Source organism: Miniopterus natalensis, chromosome 15, assembly GCF_054644295.1.
Source record: "Miniopterus natalensis isolate mMinNat1 chromosome 15, mMinNat1.hap1, whole genome shotgun sequence".
NCBI classification, from domain to species: domain Eukaryota; kingdom Metazoa; phylum Chordata; class Mammalia; order Chiroptera; family Miniopteridae; genus Miniopterus; species Miniopterus natalensis.
Window position 1 is genome coordinate 45592428 of NC_142095.1, and position 19422 is coordinate 45611849.

Consider the following 19422-nt stretch of genomic DNA (forward strand, 5'->3'; position numbering starts at 1 on the left):
TTCTGCCAAGAGGCTCTGCTCCTGTCCCTCAGTGTGACAGACAAGGCGGAGACAGAGCTAGACAAGAAGCCGCCTCAGGAATACGGATCAGCTGTCTTTTCAGTGATGGTCATATTCAGAGGGGGGAACAAAAAGACAGGGCCCCTGAATTCAGTCTCACCTCCTAACCAGCCGGGGTGAGTTATTTATCGTAATAGCACATTATATATTTGACCAGTGATAATCTGTCTCAGTGTTCTCTGTTCTTTCCGCCTACACGGCCCTCGTCATTCTTGGAGTCCAGCTCAGATGTCACCACTTCCTGGAAACTTTCCCCATCCCTCCTCCCAAGTCAGAATGCATCATTCCTTCTGTTGCAATTCCTTATGCTTTGTTAAAAGTGCTATTACGGCTTTTATCTCACAGGGTGGTTTATGCATTACAGTCATAAGCCACAGTCGTAAGTCAGGAGTGAGCAGAGTTGAAGGTGCAGACACGTCCAGCTGGCTAGGTTCGCCACTTACCAGCTGTGTGGTCTTAAGCAAGTTACTTAACCTCTCCACATGGTATTTACTTATCTTCAAAATGGAGATAATGGTGCCCCAAAGGACGATTGTGAGATTATGTGAGATAAATGATTTGGTACTTAGCAAACACTCAAACACTCTAATAGCTAGATATCCATATCTATATATCACACCTATACACACACACACATACATAGCCATGCATACAGATATGAGGCTTCAGATTCCTTCTACATACACATGTAGATGTATATAGTATAAGGAGTATATAGAAGGAAACAAACCTCATACCCTGCTTCCCATTAGGATACAAAGTGGTGGACCTGGTTGGCTAAATTCTAAGCCACAGGAGTGAGCAGGGTCACTTTGAAAGGCCTCACAGCGAGGCGCTGTTCTCTAGCTCCCACGTGCTTCCTTTCATGCAGCTTGGTGGGTGTGTGGGCTTATGACAGGCCTGCCAGCTTTCTCTCTGCATGCTCGTCTCGGCTTGTTGGCCATGCACTTGTTTCCTGTTCCATGTGACTGAAGAGAAGGTTAGGAGAATCTCAACATATGCATTAATGTTAAGGGGGAAGGGGGAGGCTCCATTCTGGCTTCAACTGTAGCCATGTGCCCTGGTCCAGCCTTCACAGGGCTTTCCACTGATGAATGAGGGCTGTCATCCTTCCTTATAGGTACTTTGGGGACATCTTTGGAAGGAGCAAGGATACAAGTCACCCATCGCCTCATTCCTAATATTATTCACATCTGCCCTCCCTAGTGCTTAAGGACAGACACAGGGAGAGGGAAAGGAGACTTTGGAGTTGGGCAAACCTGGTCCGAACCCCAGTCTGCTACCACAAGGCCCTGGGGAAGACAGTAACTTCTGCAAGACACCTTCTGCCTTTGTTACATGTGGCAGAGGACTCTAGTCCCTTATCCCAACATCTGTCCAGCCCCAGCAGCAGACTCCCACTGAGGTCAAAGCACACTAACAGCTGGAGTAGACAACTACTCCATTTCTGCATTTCCCAGCCCATATATTCTGCAGATATCTGGGCAGTCATGTGACTGAGCCTAGCCCGGGAGATAGTAGTAGGATTGGGTGGGACTTCAAAAAGTCGCCTAAAAAGAGTAGATGTGTACTTCTTTCCCCTTCTCTTCTTGCTGCATGGAATGCAGATGTGGCTGCAGACAGGGCCATGGAGTGGCTGAGGAAGGAAGCCACATGCCATGACTGGCATGGCAGGAGAAAAGAAACCTGGGTCACTATGTTATAGTGAAGCTGCCGGACCAACCCCACACAGCCACCTCTAAACTTCTTACAGGGAGAGGAATAACTGTCTAACTCATTCGTGCCATTGGCGAGTTTTTTTCTGTCCTGTGCAGCCCAGCTTAACGATAAAGAAGGCTCAGCAATAATGTAAATAAAACTCTGGCCTGCAGGCCAAGTCCAGCCAACTGTCCATTTTTGTACAGGCCATGAACTAACAGTGATTTGTAGAGATGAAGATTTGCAATCAATCTGATGATAGGGAACTGTAACTCTAATCCTTACTTCCTAAAAAAGAACCCTATACTTCTTATTAGTAGACCTGTATTACAAAAAAGTTATATTCAATTATTATTATATTTTGATATAATTTTGATTGTCAAAAATTTTTTGCGGCCCAGCCAGCAAGCTCAGCGGTTGAACGTCGACTGACCTATGATGATCCAGGAGATTGTGGTTTGATTCCCAGTCAGGGCACAAGCCAGGGTTGTGGGTTCGAGGCAGCCAATCAATGACTCTGTCTCATCATTGATGTTTCTATCTCTCTCTCCCTCTCCCTTCCTCTTTCTGAAATCAGTAAAAAAAGTATTAAAAAAATTTTTTTGTGGGTGAAAATCAGGGTTTTTGTTATATAAGTACCTTAAATAGTGTCCTTGATTTTGCCTCTTGACTCACAAAACCTAAAATGTTTCCTATCTGGCTCTTGACAGAAACCATTTGTTGACCTATGATGCAGAAAGGTCCCAAGTACTACTGGTCACACAGAAAATGAATGAGAGCTATTATTATAATTGAATCTCCAAAAGAGTCCGGCACTGAGGTTACTCAATTATTCTTTTGTTTTTGTGAGAAAAGCGAGGCTTAATTCTCTGTTGACTTGAATAGATAAACAACCTTCCTGAGTGGGCCTCACTCCTCCCAAGCACCTCCCCTTTCTTCCTACTTCTTGGTCACCAGGAATAAAAAACAAACAGAGAACACAACCAAGACATTACAATGCACTGTTTTCCATGCCCCACTCCCACTCCACCTGTCACAGATGTAGTTTTAAGGCCATCAAACAACAACCAAATAGGAAAAAATGGGAAAGACAAAGGCACAAAACGAGCCTAATTTCATTTAGCTCTCTCTGGAATGTTTCAGTAACCCGGCCTAACATCCATCCTATATTTCTCCAGCTAATTCCAGATCTGACGTGTAAATTGCCAATCTGACACAAATTAATGGAACCCTGGGCAAAGCCACATATGTGACTCTACCATTCACCACATGGCAATAATACTTCATCCTTGACCAAACTCAATTTGGGGGCTTCAACCAGGAGCAGTTCCCCCTTCCCCAAGTAAAGGAAAATTACATGGCTGAGTTAAACTAGCAGCTCTCCCCCTTTTTAGGCAAAGGTGCCATGTTTCTGGTTCGTGCCCACATCATTCTGCCAGTCTGTGCCAGCTACTTCCTCCACCCTCTGCCCCAACCTTTAGGTGGGCACGATCTAATCTGTAAAACTTCGGGTTGTCCAAACACCAGGCTTGGGATTGTGATGTGGGGGTGTGGGATTCGGTCAGTGGAGGCCCCAGATGGAGCAGGAGAGGGACACTTTTGGCCCAGCATATGTCTCTTAAGGGAGTCAGGGAAGAAAGGGCTGGCTTGGCATTGGCGGTGGGGGCCCGAGTATATGAATGAGGTGGCACTGAGTAGGATGCGGGAGGTGGAGTTGTGTGTCTGGCTGGATATTGACTCTTTTAATATTACCACATCCAGTTCCAGCCTGCTGCACACAGGCCAAGGAAAAAGCATTCTGGGAGGTGTGGTGGTTCAAAAGATTTCAACATATCAAGGAAACGTGGGCATGGCCAATGGCTTAGGAGGGTGTCAGGTAGGCCAGGAAGGATGTAAGCTTCTTTGTTAGCCATGATCCTGGTTATGAGAAGTTCTTCATGTTGCAAAGCATCTGAAGCAGGCGACTGGGGTGGGGGTTGGGGAGAGTTCTTGATTGAAAGTATAATGGATTTGTTCTCAGCATTATAGGTTCCCTCCAAAGATATGTATCAAAATGCCCATAACAGCATTCTTTGTAACAGTCTCTAACCAAAACTAGCCAGATGTCCATGAACAATTGAACGGATAAATTGTCATGTATTTAACAATGGGATTACCATACAACAAATTAAATGAATGATCTACAGCTATAAACAACTAAATGATTAAATTTCATGAACAGAATGTTGAGTGAAAGAAGCCAGATACAAAAGAGTACATACTGTATGAATCCATTTATGTAAAGTATGAGAACAGGCAACATCTATGATACTAGAAGTGAGGGTATAGGTTAGTGTTCAGAGGCTGGAAGAAGAGACCCAGAATGGCTTCTGGGCCCAGGTGACATTTTACTCTTAGTGTGTGTGCCGGCAACAAAGGTCGGGTGTGTTCAGTTTATAAAATTTCACTGAGCTAAAAACCTATGATATGTTTCCTTTCCTGTAAGCATATTATACACCAGTGAAAAGATTTCAAAATGATAATGTGGCCTTTGAGAGATTAGAAACCATAGTTGCTAGTTCTGCAAGGAGCCTAGGCTATTGAGACGGGCAGCCCATATCACTTCATTTGACCATAAGGTTCAGGGAGAAGAAACCTGATACAGTGGTTGGAGCAGTAGCAACAGTAAAAATGAATAATTATAGTAATTAGCTAATATTTACTCAACATTCACCCATATTAAGCACTTTACAAGTATTATCTCATTTAATCTTTATAATAATCCTATGAAGTATGTGCAATTACATCCCATTTTACTGTCCAGGAAACTAAGGCTCGGATTCCTGTTTTAGGCATTCTTACTGCTTCCCCATGTGACCTGGGTGGGAGCAGGGGAGCTCTTAGAAAAGTTGACCCAGGCCTCCTGACTCTTGAATCCATATGCCCCTGTTGGTCCGTTAAAAAATGGTCCCACAATAATATGTCCATATCCTCTAAGTCCTGGAACCTGTGAATGTCACCTTATTTAGAAAAGAGGCCCTTGCAGATATAATTAAATTAAAGATATTGAAATGAGAAGATTACCCTGGGTCCTAAGTGTTCTCACAAGACAAAGGCAGAGGGAGAGTTGAGATATGCACAGATATGAGACAAGGAGGCAGATACTGGAGTGACATGACCACAAACCAGGGAACACCAAGGATTGCTGGCAGCCACCAGAAACTGGAAGAGGCAAGGAATGGATTCTCTGCAGGAGCCTCTGAAGGGAACATGGTCCTGCTAGCACCTTGCTTTTCAAACTTCTGGCCTCCAGAAGTGTGAGGGAATAAATTTCTGTTGCTTTAAGCTACCAAATTATGGCAATTTGGTACAAAGCTTCAGGAAACCAATATATTCTCCATTATCTAAACATCATTGGGCAACATCTAAAGAATGTTCTACAAGAGGACAACAGGTGTTCCTGAAAGCATCCGGGGATCAAAAAGTTTGGGGAAATAATGTTAGACAGATTTCTTTACAGTTGGACGTCTCAGGACCTTCTATGTGTTTATCGTGCCTACCTGTCTTTGAGAAGAGAGTATAGTAAGATGGAGTTTCCCAAAGGTTCCTGGAGGGCCCCCTGGACGCTGCCAGGAAGAGCTACAGCATGCCATGCTGAAAAACATGACGAGACCCATGAGGGAAGAAAGGCCTAAAAATTTAAGGTTATTACTTTGATTCTTTTCATGGTTATTTTTCTAATGCCCCCAAAGCAGGGCATAGTAGTTATCAGGTCAAGAGTTGGATGGATGATCTCCATGGGCCCTTCAAAATCTAGTGATCTCGAATTCTTTATGTACAAGACCAAAGGCGGTTCTTGCCTCGGGCAGACATTGCTAATCAATCACAGCACTGTCCCCTGAGCTGAAAGGGCCCCTGATCCTTAACCAGAGCTTCAGGCAAATAAAACCTCTGCACTGTTCCTGTCCTACTAACGATGAATAGTCCAAATGAATAAACCATGGCGTGGGCCTTTTCAAAAATGCCTGTATTATTCTCTTCCTGCCCAAGGAGGTACAGCCTCAGCCCCACCAATACCTGTTGATTTCTTTCCCCATTTCTAGAACATACAATCCTTTGCTCTGGTTTTTAAATGAGTAGCCCAGCAATGATGTTGGCGAAGCCTCTGGGAGCAGGAAGAGGGAGTTCAGGGCACTATCTACCCAGTCCAGCCTTTTATCCTGGGCAGGATTCTCTTCAGCAGATGAAAATATTTGCATGTTTAATGCCCTCTAAGTTCCAAAGCTATTCGTGGGAGTTGTAATTGATCTCAAAAATTTTTGCATCTCAAGACCATTCCAGAGCAGCAGCTGCCTCTGATCAGACTTCCTCGGTAGGAGAGTACAGAAGCTCTGAGTCTTCAAAGAAAACCATCAGCTGGGGTGCAATTTTTCAAAGGTGATGAAACACTAATGCCTCCTTCCTACTGCAATAACACCTTCCTCCAAAGGGTTTACAGACCTCCACAGGGGCAGCTACCACTGACCTCATTTTACAATTAAAAAAACCAACCAGGCTCAGAAATGTTAAGTACATGGGCTCAGTGGGGTTGAGAAGCACATGCGTCCTTCTATCCTTCAGGAAGGAAATGGGAGATGGGAAAAGGCCGAGAGTGAGTAATAAAAATGATTTAAAAAAATCTTCATTAACTTACAATTTTCTTGCAGTTTATGTCAGACACTGAGCAGGGCAACAGTCATTCCACTGAGTAAGCCCCTACTAGGTGGCAGGTACTGTGCCCTGAAGATGAGAGCTGACCGACAGTCCCCCTTAAGGCAGAAAGTTACCACACTGGAAACAAATATTTTGGATCCTGAGAACTGCTTTGGGAAAAAATTAATAAGGTAACGTGGCAAAGAAAAACATGGTGTGTGTAGGAGAGACGGGGGTGTTGAAGCAAAGGCAGGTAGGAAGTCCTTTGGGCAGAATGGCCTTTAAGCTAAGAATTCAATGATGAGAAGCTGCCAGCCAGGCCAAGTTCAAGGTGAAGAGCATTCCAAGCAGAAAGAACAGCAAGTAGGAAGGCCCAAAGGCAGGGGGGACCTTGGGGTATTGAAGGGCCCATGTGGATGGAGCACAGGGACTAGTGTTTGGGGGAGGGAGAAGTCCCTGCAGAGGTAGGAAGGTGGGGATCGTGTTTTCCAAATATACACGGAACCATTCTTTGCTTTCTTGTTTGGAAGAGCAATTTACCAAGCAGGTGTCCCCTAGAACCCCATGTGGAAACCGCTGCTGGAAGGCAACGTGATTGCGTCCTCAAAATGTGTTTGAACAAAGTCCAGAGTGCCTCCACAGACATATGTCACTTGTACCCAAGGAGGAAGGTTGACATGAACATTCCATTGTACAGTAACGGAGGCAAAGCTCAGGAGAGTAAGTGGTTTGTTCTGTATCAATCCTGTAACGGTTAAGCCACGTGCCCAGGGTAAGAGAAAGCAGGTCAGGCTGAGAAGGAATCAAGCAAGGGGCCTAAACGAGACTCCTCGTCATCTTTGCCATCTTCTCACAGTATCGTCTCTGCTTTTGCTGTCTGTAGGGATCGGCCAGAGTGGGAGCAGCTTACGCTGGGGCCAGAGGAAGAGGAGGGGACTGCAGGTGGCCTCAGCCATGGGCATCGGGAAAAGGCTTCAACCTCTGGGGCGTGGGCTGTGGGAAGGGTCTTGTGGGAGAATTCAGTGGGAAGGGTATGGCTAGGAAGAAAGGAGGCGGCCCTGGGAACTGTGGGAGGACCCATTGAAGGAGACAGAGCTGCTTTAAGGATCCCGAAAGCTGTGGGGATTAAAAGGGCCTCACAAAGAAATCAACCTGATTATGAAGTGTCTCAGTTCAGCAACTAGAGAACTCAAGGCAGATGAGCTGGACACTTCCCATTAACACTAGTGCCAACACCTCCGTGCAGTCTCCCTGGATTCTGCCGCAGGACTGCGGACAAGGGCCTCAGGTGCCGCTGCCTACTGAATGCCAACATCGTGGAGAGGGCCCTTCAGCAGAGGGACTTGGCTGAGGGGGTCACTAGGTTCAAATTGTAGAGAAGACACCCCCTACCCCGCAACTAACCAGAGCATAAGCTCGAGCACATGGGTTTTGGAGTTTGATGGTCACAGGTTCAGGTCCCCAGTGTGGCCACTTAGTAGCTGTGTGACCCAGGGAAGTTACTGAACCTCTCTGAGCCTACCCTTCCTCATCTGTGAAACAGGGATATAACGGCACCTCTCCATAGGGTTATCATGAGGATTTTAAAAGATAAGGAACAGAAAGCAAAGTGTGTCCCAAGACAGAGTCCAAGGTCCCACCTGGGCTCTATCTTCAAATGCAGAGTCCATGTCTTACCACAGAGCTACTGAAACAGACGCTGAAGGATATTCTTACATGCAGGAAAATCTCAGAAAGATTCACAAGACGTTTGGTCTGTGCTTGGCAAAGACTCAGTAAGTGAACCGCTATCATTCTGTTCTTATTACTATTATCATTTATAATATGCAAATATGAGACCTCTTCTCCAGGCTGGACAGCCTACCACTCAAAATCAGAATTGATCTGAAATCCAACTCAACAGATAGTCACTCATCCTCAGAGCCTGAGCAGAGTGCCAATCACTGGAAACATTAAAATAAAATCAGTAAGTAAGTACAGCAGCCCACGTAGATGCAAAGGAATCTTTTGCAAATGTTCCCAGGAAATGAAGTAGTCATACTTTTTCTTTTCAAAGATGCGATAAGCAATACCGTGTACACACTCCCTGTGGACTGGCATCTTGCCTGGGAAGGTGCATGGTGAAGGGGGAGACCTTCATGATGGGAACAATGGTTTCTATGCACAGGCCGGCTGCTAAATGTCAACTGTGGAGCAATTCTCAGAGGCGTCTGGGCTAAATCTGCAGGGAAACTGTCCATGAATTTTCTCAGGCATTAAGCGCTGCAGTACCTGTGTCTGTCTGTTCCCTCCGCCACCCCTACGTCTGCCATTCTCCTGGAAGACGTCCAGATACAATCTCTGCAAAAAAACGAGTCCTCCTCTGCTTGTCACACAGAGCATCAGGTTATGAAAGAAGAGGGCCACCAAAACTCTGCGCCGTAATCCAATGCTAAGTATCCTGAAAGAGAAGCCCTTGCCATTTTGTGTTTGAGAAAATAAAAAATAGCAAAGAAACTTTTCTGGAACATCACATTTAAACTCTCACTACGATTTCCATAAAGTTTCATTGTATTCAACGAGGATTACCGTTCTGTGTTCTGGCAGCTAAACAAATTATTCCCTCCGCTTCCTCTCACTGACATCCAAACATCACGCTGAGTTTCCCTTACCCAGAGCTCTCCTATTTGATTAGACAGGTAGGAAGTGCTTGACGTGACCGGGTACCTTTCAGGAGAGATTAAGAAAAACAGCTTGGGGAGCACAGCATCTCTAAGATTTGGTTTTCCAAATTATTAAGCACTGCAGATCTCTGTAAGCACAGCCCCAGCAAGCAGCGGGCTGTGTCCCTTGGTTGCCCTCAGAGTCTTTTCATTGCCCATTCTCCAAGTTGCTCATGCAAGTCAGGGTAAACCCAACTCAGAACCACTTCACCTTCTCTGCAAATGACTCTACAAAGACCATAGATGTCATCACCAAATTGGGGAGCACTAGTTCAAACCTTTGCATCCCTCATGCCTCAAGACATCTGTGTCCCTGAGGATAATTATCCAGCTTAAAGGAAATCTTGGGAAAAGTGGCCAAGAGCTTTTCCTGCCGAGGCCAGTGGGAGGGGGCTGGTGGGGAAGCAGGCTCGATAAAACTGTCTCCAAAATGAGTTCCATCTTAAAAAGCTCATGGAGGGAATGAGAGAGTTATTTTAGTTTCTTAAAGGGAAGCCCAAAAATAAAAAATAAAAGGCTTGTTGATGGAGAACCTGGGAAGGCTGAGCGAGGCTGAAGACATCAGTGCAGAAAGATCGCCTAGTAACAGAGCTTTCTTGTGTTACACCCAGAGCTGTGTACCATCTGAGGCTGATTCAGGAAAATACTCAAATCTCCTGGTAATTTCCTGCAGACAGGACGTTTAATCATCTCCAAGCTTCTACCGCAAGAGAAAAAAAAAAAACAACCTAAACCAAATGATTCACACTGTTAAAATGAATCTGCCTGCAGAACAAGAACCGTTTTCTGCTCTTGAAAAGCAGCCACGATTTGTTATTCTAACAAAGTGTTCTTTTCCTCCAAACAGAAATAAAAGTCGCTCAAGGAGTGCTTGTACTGATTTCTGTTCTGCATTTCTTGAAACTTCCACCCAGTCAACAGTTTCTCCTGGCAGGTTCTCAGAAATCCAGGGAGAGCTGGGCAGTCAGTGACTAAGAACACGGGATCATTTTTATAAGCTCCCCTCCACTTTTTCGGCCCCATGGGAAGATGTTTTATTGTAGAACGAGCAGAATTAGCTGTACATATAAATTCTTCACTGCTAGGCTCACTTGACACCTTTATCGGAATTGCTCAACAGCTGGGAAGATTTGGCAATTGATGATTTGAGAAGGAGAGGCCCAAATCCTCCCCAAGTGGTATTTGTCTCTCTGTACATACAAGGCCATGTTCATCTCTCTAATTACTCAACTAGCTGCACAGATAAAAACATCTGTTTGCAGAAAGCAGGGAACCCAAAGTATACAAATGATTCACACCATCTAAACAAGTGTAAATAAAGGCCAGCCCAGCAAAAGGAGGGCCCCTAAAAGCCAAAATAATTTAATACGGGTGGAAATGGAGTTTAGCAATCCGTGCATCCGACTTTGCAACCAATTTTGAAAGGTATTTCTTCCAGCTGCCTCATTTTATAAAAACAAAACCAAACCTCTGACCCTCTGCATTGGGCTCTCAACTTCTAGCTTAGGTACACACACAGGAATAGACTGGGGTGGGGGGAGGAGGTGGAAACTGCATCTTCTAATAAACCTCCTGCCAACCCTACGGATACAGCTGCCCAGAGACCCCGGACTTGTACGATCCCAGTCTCACCAAATCCTGACCTGGGAGAGCATGGTTCCAGTTAACCACACCCCAGCAGCGTTCGCCTGCTATAGACTCCCTCCACAGAGCTAGGAAGGCCAGGAGAGGAGGGGGCCTCTCCCCCACCCCACCCCCAGCTCAGAGAATAAACGAACAAATCCAGCATTTCTTAATTATACAAACCCACCAAGAAAAAAGGAATACACCTGGAAAGTTACAGGAAGATAAGCAATAAGGCGTGTGGGGAGAAGTAAACAATTTTTTAAAGTAGACCTTTCTGAAGACATTAAAAATATTTTTGAGAGTGTAAGAAATAAATAAGTAGGTCATTAGCAACACATAACTTAAAATATTTGAGGGAAATGAAGCGCAAGTGTACAAAGACTTTTTAAAAAGCAAGTTCTGGGAAGTTTCAATGTTTCTTCTGAAGTTGTCTTAATACAATCACAACACTAGCCCCTCCTGATTATAGCATTATTGCTATTATTGGTTAATTAAGTGGCTTCGCAAAAGCTGGCAGACACTCAGACCAAGACGATCTCTAGGTCTGGGCCCCCTCCCCAGGGCTCGGGACCTCCTCAGTGTCTGTGAGGCCAGGAGCATCTCCCCCAGAGGTCAGTTTCCCCGCTCAACGCCCCCTCTGCCCTTTGGGAGGGTGACCAAAACCAGGAGCAAACTCGCCCCAGCGCCCCCTCCCTGCGCCCGGCCCTGGGGCCACTCACCCAGCTCAGCCTTGCATTGCTCGCTGCTGCGGGTCCTCCACCGCCAGGGAGCTGGGGGGCCAGGGGTGCGGCTGAGGCTAAGAAGCCCAGCGGGGTGTGGGCCGACAACTGCCAGAAGCCAGAGGGGGCCCTGCTGGGGCTCTGAGCAACGGGGGTGACATTCCCGGGCGGCGGCAGCGCCTCTGTGCACAGCTCCGGATCCAGAGAAACCTCTTAGGTCCTGGGGAGAGAAGCTCCAAGCTCTCTCAGCCGCCTCCGGCTGCTTAAAGGGACAAGGGACGCCTCCCCACCTACCGCTCTGCTTATTGGTGAAAATTCTGAGCCACAGGCCAATCCTAGACCTGTTCCCAAACTGAGATTTCAATCAAGGAAGCAACTGCTTTAAAGTTAGAAAGGGCTGGTGTGGGGGTGGGGTGGGTACCCGGCCACCTTTCAGAAGCAGGAGGACACGGGCTCTCTGGCCCTTGCACACGGAGATGCCGAAGGCTGGCAGATCACACTGTGCAGAGCACATGAGGAAGACAGGGACATGCTGGACCCTTGGGCTCCATCCCTCCCTCCACCTCCCCACGACTCACTCGTCCTTCAAGGCTCATCCAATTCTTTACACATGCTGGAGACCCTCTATTCCTGGGAAGAGCCCTCAAGCTGTGTGCTTCTAAACCTCCCTGTTATGCCCCCTTCCAGATACTCAGCACACTTTCACTTATTTGCACTAACTGTCTTTCCCTCTACACTGTAAATTCCACCAGAGCAGGGATGTTTTCATCCATCATCACGCTGTGTCGCTCCCTGCCTGGAATGTCGGGAGCTCCCAGTAAATATCTGTTGATTGACTGATTGATTGAATGAATGAATGAAGAGCGAAGTAATGAAGTATATCCTATGTCGGCTGTGACAATGCCAATATAAATTAAGAGGCAGCATTCAAGAGGCGCGGTGTTTACTTCAGACAAGACTGTGCTCAAATATGGCCTCCATAACTCATGCCTCAGTTTCCTTGTCTGAAGAGCATGACCGTGAAATCTTCCATCTCACAGGGTTGTTGTGCAGATTGCATTAGCTCCTCTCTGGACTAGAGGAGGTGCTTAGCCAATAGCTGTTGTTATTAGTGAAATCAAACTATATTTGCTGCAGGTTGGGACTGGTCTGACTGCTAGTTTGGCTTCTTGGTAAGCACACAGTCATTCATGAAATAGATATGAATTGAGTGCCCACTCAGTGCCACGACCACGCAAGGTGCTGAAGTCACCAGGGAAAGACAGTGTCCTTGACCACAAGGAACTCATGGGGGGCGGGGTGTCAGGATGTGTTTTAGTCAGGATTTTCCAGAGAAACAGAACTAATAGAATATATATATATATATATATATATATATATATATATATATATATATATTTTTTTTTTTTTTTTTTTTTTTTTTTTTTTCTTTCTTTTTTTTTCTAGGCATTGACTCACATGGTTATGGGGTTATGGAGGCCAAGAAGTTCCATGGTATGTAGTCTGTAAACTGGAGAACCAAGAAAGCTGGTACTATAACTCAGTCCTAGTGCAAAGGCCTGAGAATCAGAGGCCAATGGTGTAAAGCCCAGGCTCAGTCCAACAGCCTGAGAACCAGGAATGCCAATGCCCAGGGCGGGAGAATATGGATGTCTCAGTGCATGCAGAGAGAGCACACTGACCCTTCCTCTGACTTTTTGCTCAACTTAGGCCCTCTAAGGATTGGATAATGCCCATCCACATTGGTGAGAGTAGTCTTCTTTAGAAAATCTACTGATTCAAATGCTAATCTCTTTCTGAGACAGTCTCACAGACATACCTCAAAATAATGTTTACCAGCTCTCTAGGCATCCCTTAGACTAGTCAAGTTGACACATAAAATTAACCATCTCAGGGTTGGGGAGAAGATAAAGAATAGGCAAAGAGAATGATGCTAAATGAAAGCCAAGCAAAGGCATATTTACAGGAATGTTTGTGGTAGGATAGTTTATAATATTAAAATAATGGAAAAACAATGATCCAATAAAAATAGGGGAAACGGTTAAATAAGTTATGGTACACCCATGTCATGGAATACTATAAAGTCATGAGAAAAGAAAGAGGTAGAGCTAAGTGCACTAATAAACTCCAAAATACATTGCTAAGTGCAGTGAAGAAGGTAAAATGTATCCCTGGTTACATAAATAAATCTACATGCATTGTGTACACATACGTAGGCTACATATGCATAAAATGCTTCTAGAAATATGCCCAAGAAAATGTAAAGGTTATTATATCTGGCAAAGTGGTCTGAGAACTAGGCAGGTCTAAGATGGGAAAGAGACTAATATTTCACCATATATCCTTGGGTATTATTTGAATGCTTTACCATGATAAACTCCTAGTTCTGGCAAGATGGCAAATGATGACAGCTTGAAAATTCCAACCCTTCAAATACCTAGATATGATAGATGAAATATACCAAAAATTCTTTTAAGTGCTTAGCTGACTCAAAATAAAGAAAGGAAAATTCCCAGGTGGTAGAAATAAAGGACCTGAAAACAAGAATGGTAAACATGAAAATTCACTGTACCTATGAGGTAGAGGGAAAGGTGGTTGGCAGCAGGGGAAAACTTTGTCTTGGTTCCCTAGGGGCCAGGGTTTTAATGCTCATGCAGGAGAGAAGAAAAGGCCATGCTTGGGCAAGGAGAAGCAGAAAGTTGTTAGGAGACGTCTTCAGAAAACCAGGAACACTCAACTGAGGGCTGTACCCTAAATGAATAGATTAGAAAAACTGTCAACCAGCCCAACATAACTTGTCTGTCTCTACCTGTGTTTTGAGTAGGAGGAAAAAGTTTAAGTTGAGAATTAGAAACCCTAGGCCTATGCCTTTCTTGAGAGTGGAGTACTAATAACAAAAGTCAGAATCAGGAAGCTCTACCTAAAAAATTAATATAAAAATTGGTCTAGTCCTGTTCATGATATGCCAAGAATGCCTCATAGAAGCAAATGAAAAACTGCCCTGGAGAGCCAGCTCCATAATCCAGGCACAATTGGGCCAGCAGAGAATGAGCTCCCAATATAGTAACAGCACTCAGGAAACTGACAAGCACAAGTCAACAAATATGAGGATCGAGGCTAAGAGTTAGAGCTCATAAAATGACATTCTGAAAAAGAACATGAAATAAAGTTTAAAATGATTGAAAATGTTAAAGCTAGAACTGAACCTCTAAAAAAAGAACAAGAGATGATGTCTACCTCTCCCCATAGATTCATTAAAATTAAAAACTCGATGGCTAAGTTAAACAGAAGGTTAGTTACTGCTGAAGAGAGAAATATGGATCTCAGGACATTACACAGAATGAAGCACAAAGGGATAAAGAGTTGAAAAGTTTGAAAGAAAGGTTAATAGATATGGAGGCTGGAACGTGAAGGCCCAACATATGTCTAGGAGGAGTCCCAGTGGGAGAGAACAGAGGAAATGAGGAGAGACATAAAGGCTGAGAAATTTCTGTAATTTTTAAGACTTATAAATCCTCAGATACAAGAAGCACAAGGCATCTCACAGAGGATAAATAAACATAAGAACATGTGCATGTATTAATTATTCACAAACATACAGTTACCAAAAACTGAGGTGAGGAAAAATTAAACAGTTAATAATGCAACAACATAGGTAAGCAGAGGCACTTAGTGCTACAGAAGAGAGGGAGCGCTCCGTCCAGCTTAGAGCTGGGCTGTATTTCCCCAAATCCTTCGTCCCCAAACACAGGGTGAGGCAAAAGCAGGTTTACAGTTGTGAGTACGTGAAACACAGAGTTTGTACTTGTATTATTATTTATTATTGTGTTATTTTCCATAGGAACAGCTGTAAACCTACTTTTTCCCCACCCCATATAATGAATTCTGAACTATAGTAGGTTCTTGAAGGCCTAGCTGTACATTGTATACGGTGCCCACGTACCAAGGCAAAATGGCAGAGATCTCCTGGGAAAGATGTATTCATTCAGCCATCAAACAAAAGTGGAGAGCCCAGCCGGTGTTGCTCAGGGGTTGGGCGTCGACCCATGATGAACCTGGAGGTCACGGTTGGATTCCCAGTCAGGGTGCCTGCCTGGGTTGTGGGCTCGATTACCAGTAGGGGGCGTGCAGGAGGCACCCCATAGATGATCCTCTCTCATCATTGATGTTTTTATCTCTCTCTCCCTCTCCCTTCCTCTCTCTGAAATCAATTTTTAAAAAAAATTGTTAAAAAAAAAATGGCAGAAAACAATAAAACCCTGAAGCCCCTGTCCTCAAGAATCTTACTCTGGGGATAAAGGCAGCAGACAGTCCATGGTGGAATGGAGAGTGTCATAATAAAGGGGTACAACTTGCTATGAAAACAGAGGAGGAACATCTCAACCAGCCTTGCTGGAGAGGTGGCACTACAGGGAAGGCTTCCCAAAGGAGGTGACATCAGCTCTGAGAGAGCCGGTATCTTCAGGGAAGATGCTTGAGAGTTAGGCCTGGCTTTAGAGCCCAGTACTGCCACTTACTGTCTTGTGACTCCGGCCAAGTTATGTAACTTCTCTTGAGTTTCATTCATCTCATCTGTAAAATGAAATTCACTCACCAGCCTGGGGCTGTCTTGAGGTTTAGAGAAAGATATATGATGTATATATAAAGCATTTAGCAGAAGGCCTGGCCTATAAATTGATTTTCACTAAATGAATAACTAGTATTATTATTAGATGAAATGCAGTGCATTGGAGAAAAAAATGCCTTTTGTTTTAAAAAGGTAATTTTCTTCTAAAAGCTGGAGGAGACAGAGGCTTCAGCCTGTTTTCACAAAACTACCTTGAGGAATATGGAATGTTTACTCAGTATCCACCCTGAAAAAAGTATATTATCATGCTATCAAAATATAAACAGTTATCAGATCTGGTCCTTTTCATAAAGGAACTTCAAATGCAGCCCCCCACCCCAAATAACTAATGAAGGCTGCATATGTTAAGTGTCAAACGTGTGATTACTTCCAGTGTTAAATCCCCAAATTGTGACAAAATTTCTAGCTATATCATTGAACCTTCAGATTTCCAATCACGAATCAAGTTGAAAGAATTCAGTCTAGAGAGGAAGGAATAGACGGGCCCTCTCAGTATTGCTCAATAGGTTTGTGAATGACTGAGATGATGGATGGGGAAGAAGTTCGCAAAGTCCAACCAATGATTCCAAGTTGCTGGGCTCTGCCAATGCTCGGCAGACAAGAACACGAAGCGATCGAGCCCATCTGCAGGGATGGCCTGAATTAAAGTAGATGAAATTCAATAATGGCAAGGGTTGGCTGCCCTTTGGAAGAAACTCTGAACTGTGTGTAGTCTTAGGAAAGAATTGGCCAAGAACATGCTTTCCACTCATTCCTTCATGTACTATTTAACAAACATTTATCTAATGTCTACCCTGAAAAAGGGTTTGTCTTATAGGCTGGGTAAACATGAAAAAACATGAACAAAACACGGTGCTGCCTTCAAGCAGCATGAAGGGTAGTGATCTGAAATCCTCTCACCATGCAACGGCGATCTAACCTTTATAAGCCATCTTAAGTTTGCACTAGACATTAAACACTGTCGTGTTTCGGAATGGCAAATAGATTTCACCTCTTGGGCAAACATTGATTGATTAGCAGTAGCTTCCAGGAGTGCTGACTTGACGAGAAGTCTGAGGCCACATTATGGCAGAAAGCGCGCTGTGACTGATTAGTCATGTCTGTCACGTGGACGGAGAAAGAGTGGCGGCACTGGCGCTAAGGATCTGACATCTCCCATCGAGTCCAACCCCCTGGTTCCACAGATGAGAAAACAGAACAGATCTTTCTTTCTTCCTGTGGCATTTTAAATTCACAACTCAAGCAGGGGCAACCGAGGAGAACCTCCGTATCTGAAATGTTGCTGAGAGAGAAAAAAAGCTCTATAGCTTGGAATATTTCTGATGAGCTTTTAAGCTATTCACTCAAATCCATCAGCAGCTTTTGTATTCTGCAGCAAACTGGCTAAATGGAGAAAGCTACAGACTTTGATCTCCCGTTTAGCTACAAAGAGCACCCCCCACCCCCCCACACACAGGAGATTATATTAGACATATACCATTTGAGAATGGTTCAGGATTTAAAATGTACTGGGTGACAGAAATGTCTACAAAGTGAATACGTTTTGGAAACACAAAATGAATAAATACACAGAACAGTAATTAACATGTTATTTAAGAAAGAACAAAGATTTTTATCACTTTATTCTATTAAATGGTACAGATATCAGCAGCCAAAGAAAGGAGAAGAAAAGCCCTTATTTATTTTCATACAGACACTTTATATCCTGGGGACTCTGTAACAGTAACTAAGGAGATAGGGCCTGTCCCTGTTAAGTGTTTCCACACCCAACCTATAAACACTCACAACCATCTCCCAGCCCAATCACAAAGGATCCAGGTTCATTCGCTGCGAAGCACGGATGGTGTAAATGCACAAGAGATAAGCAGGAAGCCCAGCCCCAGCCCGATCCAGATACAAAGAACAAACTGTAGCATTTGACTGATAGGCCAGCTCTTCTGTCATGCCAGCTGCAAAGTGAACTTTATGGAAAACCAACTCCTTGAGAAATAGGTCTAATTAATTCAGTTACATAAATTCCAATGAAATATGAGGGAGAAGGGATGGAGGAGAGAGAAAGAGGGAATGAGACTATAAGAATGACAGGGAGGGAGGGAATGACTCACAGCACATGAGCAGGATGTTTTAGAGAATACCAGGTTTCCCTTGAGGCTCCAAAAGGTATGTTCTGACTTAAGATAACAGAAACCCTATTTATATTTCAACCGAATACACTGTTGAAGATTTGGGTAGAAAATATTAAAAGCTGACCCACCACAAGCAACTCTTTGATACATTAATTGGTGGGATTACTTTTTTCTTCTAAGACATATTCATTTGCATACCACCTTCAGGATTTCTAACAAATACGCTTTTACTAAATACCATGTTCATGATCTGTCATATGGGATATGCCTTACATTATTATTTGTAATGAATAAACAAGTTGTGGCACATTCGCACAATGGAATACCGCTCGGCAATGAAAAGGAATGAGTGTACAAGCAACGAGAGGGATGAGTCTCAAATGCATCCTGCTAAGTGTAAGAAGCGAGGCTGAAAAGGCTACATAACGTCTAATTCCATCACATGACATTCCAGAAAAGGCGAAATGATAGGAACAGAAGGTAGACCAGCAGTTGGCAAGGGCTGAGATGGGAGGTGGGATTGAGGAGCGTGAGAAACGCACAGAACCGGCGTGTGTCTCGATTGCGGGGGTGGTTACATGCCTGACCGCATTTGTAAAACTCATGCAGCTGTAACCTAAGAGTGAATTTTACTGTAAGCAAATACAAGAAACAACAACAGTAAGAACCCCAAAGTTAAAGCCATCTGTAGTACTGCTTTAATTATTCCTGTATTAAACATTTTCTTGTTAGCTTACTTATTTTTGTAAAGATGTCCAATAAATTACTCAAAACAGCGTCACTTAGGAACCATGGCCTGCCAAAGGCCGTGACCATGAGGCTGCTTTCTTCACTAGGCAGGGAGAGGATCAGGTTTTGGAGAAGTGGCAGCTCCGGCCCCCTGATGAGATCTCCTTGCTGTACTTACAAAGTAGAGCAGACCGAAAGACGATTTTTAAAAACTCCGTGTAACTCAGCGTGAGTGAATGAACGGACTCGGTACCACCCAAAGCCATGTCACATTTTGGAAAGTGCTACGGACAGAAAGCTCCCTAGGGGAAGGGGCTCCTGTGGTCTTCTTCACAGCCCTCCGCAGCACCAAACAGAGCCAGCGCTGGAAAAATATTCCTGAAATGAGTGAAATGCACCTTTCTGCTGTGTCACACAGCCCACCCTTCGGGGGAGAAAATTCCGAGGCAGCTCAGTTAATCCCC

The 19422-nt window shown here is 44.3% G+C and overlaps 1 protein-coding gene across 2 annotated transcripts in view; it reads right to left on the bottom strand.

The window, feature by feature from the left end:
• Positions 1-19422, bottom strand: part of PRICKLE2 (prickle planar cell polarity protein 2) — a 299561-nt gene that overhangs the window by 135529 nt on the left and 144610 nt on the right. The window contains exon 1 of one of the 2 annotated variants that reach the window (XM_087825086.1): positions 11477-11694. The exons of the other annotated variant lie outside the window; for it this stretch is intronic. The gene's annotated coding sequence lies outside the window, so the exon portion shown is untranslated. Of the gene's footprint in view, positions 1-11476; positions 11695-19422 lie in introns of those variants that run through there. 2 annotated transcript variants of the gene reach the window in all.